Source organism: Schistocerca piceifrons, unplaced genomic scaffold, assembly GCF_021461385.2.
Source record: "Schistocerca piceifrons isolate TAMUIC-IGC-003096 unplaced genomic scaffold, iqSchPice1.1 HiC_scaffold_961, whole genome shotgun sequence".
NCBI classification, from domain to species: domain Eukaryota; kingdom Metazoa; phylum Arthropoda; class Insecta; order Orthoptera; family Acrididae; genus Schistocerca; species Schistocerca piceifrons.
This window is the reverse complement of record NW_025729236.1, coordinates 350,001-352,500: the sequence shown is the minus strand read 5'-3', so window position 1 is coordinate 352,500 and position 2,500 is coordinate 350,001. Positions and strand designations below refer to the sequence as shown.

Below are 2,500 nucleotides of genomic sequence, written 5' to 3'. Positions count from 1 at the left end.
CCTGCGCGGCGTTCGCGCCCCGGTGCTTCAACCTGCGTGCAGGATCCGAGCTCGGTCCCGTGCCTTGGCCTCCCACGGATCTTCCTTGCTGCGAGGCCGCGTCCGCCTTAGCGTGCTCCTCCGGGGGCGCGCGGGTGCGCGGATTCTCTTCGGCCGCCATTCAACGATCAACTCAGAACTGGCACGGACTGGGGGAATCCGACTGTCTAATTAAAACAAAGCATTGCGATGGCCCTAGCGGGTGTTGACGCAATGTGATTTCTGCCCAGTGCTCTGAATGTCAACGTGAAGAAATTCAAGCAAGCGCGGGTAAACGGCGGGAGTAACTATGACTCTCTTAAGGTGGCCAAGTGGCGGCGGTGTGGCTGCATCCGGACTTGGCTTTTCGAAGTGCGGTCTTGATGTAGTCGTGCTGCTGCTGCGAGGTGCCTTCCTTGGGTTATAGTTACAGGGAGAGTGATGCGCAATACATGGGCCTAGCCCTCTTAGCCTCTCCTCTCCTGCGGTCTTCTCCCCTTCTCGTGGGCCCGCTGATTTTCGCAGAGTGGAAGACCGCACCAGGGGCTTGGGGGGGTTACCAGCCCCCCCTCGCACTATCCCTTTTTTAGTTGGGGGCAGTAATCAGAGAATAAGTGGTGGCCCTTCCGCTGAAGGTGCCACCCCAACTCCCCCAGCACCTAGCCGGCCAACCGGCCGTGCCGAAAATCTTGTAACTTTTGCAGCTGAATACACCTGTAGTGAGTGCCACCGCAGCTTCACCACCAAGAACGGTCTCGGGGTCCATCGCCGCCGCCAACACCTTGCGGCCGCCAACGCGGAGATCGTCACGGAGAGGCATCGCGCGAGGTGGACGGAGGAAGAAGTCCTGTCGCTCGCCAAGGCAGAGGCCGAACTGTTCCTCGAGAGGGACGCCCGGTTCTTCTTTGTAAATCAAGAACTCATCAGGATGTTCCCCGACCGAACGCTTGAGGCAATCAAGTGCCGACGGCGGCAAGCTGCCCACAAGCAGCTTGTCCGCCAATTCATGGAGGCGCTTGAGATCGGTCGGGGGGAAGAGCCGGCGTCCCGCCGGGGAGCAGCGAGCCCGCTGCCTGACGCGGGCGAGGCCGCTGCGCCGCCCGTCGACGCAGCCGAGGACTTCGCGGCCGACACCACCGGGCCGCCGCCGGAGGGGCCGACTGACGCCGCCATCTGGGAGCATCTGGCGGGGCTACCCGCTTCCGCCCAGCGTTTCTCTGCCCTGGATCGTGTCATAGGTCTGGGGCGGGGCACGCCGCCCGATGTCATCCTGGGCATGCTCCCGGATGCCCTTGCGTCGGTCGGGTCCAGAGGGGAGAGATCGATCACCAGGACACAACGGCCGCGCCAACCATCGAAGCGGCCGCCTGCCGCGCCGCCGACGCAGAAGCGCAAGCGGCGCCGCTGGGAGTACGCGAGAACGCAGGATGCCTTCCGACGGTCGCGTGCACGTTGCGTGCGCGGCCTCTTGGATGGCACCCTGCTCCAGCCGCCACCTGCCATCCCTGGTCTGCTGGACTTCTGGGCGGACCTCTTCACCAAGAAGCCCATCTCCACCGCGGGCTTCATTCGTGACCGCCTCCTCCCGCACTCAGAGCCTGTCGCTCTCGAGTGCATATGGGGGCCGGTCACACATGAGGAGGTCGCCGCCGCGTTGCCGCCCAGGGGATCAGCAGCCGGGCCGGACGGCCTTACCCCAGCGGAGTTGCGGCGCCTGCCGCACGAAGTCCTGGTGAAAGTGATGAATCTCTTCCTTCTGGCCCGCGCCCTTCCGGAACGCCTGCTTCGCGCGCGGACGTCCCTTCTCCCGAAAACGGCTGCACCAACATCCCCCGCTGACTTTCGCCCCATTACGGTCTGCTCGGTGTTGGCGCGGACCTTTCACAAGGTTCTCGCGTCACGCCTGATGCGCGCATGTGCTGTGGACGAACGTCAGCGGGCATTCATCCCTCGGGATGGGATGTTGGAAAATACCTTCATCTTGGACACTGCTCTCACCGACGCAGTTCGCTCCTGCCGCTCTGTCTTTGTGGCATCGATCGACGTATCTAAGGCATTCGATTCGGTAGATCATGCTGCCCTTCGCCCCGTGCTGAAGGCGCATGGCCTGCCGGATTGCTTTGTCGAGTATGTCGAGCGGTGCTACGAGGGCAGCACGACAGTGATAGCGGACGGCGCCGGCGTGGGCGTGTCTGTGCAGCCAGCACGGGGCGTTCGCCAGGGCGATCCCCTCTCCCCCCTCCTGTTCAACTTTGCGGTGGACTACGTTTTAGGCCAACTGCCCTCCCACATCGGAGCTCGGATCCTCGGTCGCAGAGTCAACGCTGCGGCCTTTGCAGATGACGTCTTGCTGTTTGCAGCGACCCCGAGGGGCTTGCAGTCCCTCATCGACGCAGCTACCGCAGCCCTCGCCCACCTGGGGCTGCAGATCAACGCCCGGAAGTGTTTCACCCTCGCCTTAGTCGCGTCAGGGCGCGAGAAG

General features: G+C 63.6%; 1 pseudogene; it reads left to right on the top strand.

The window, feature by feature from the left end:
- LOC124774441 overlaps positions 1 to 2,500 on the top strand; it is a 7,959-nt pseudogene that overhangs the window by 2,542 nt on the left and 2,917 nt on the right.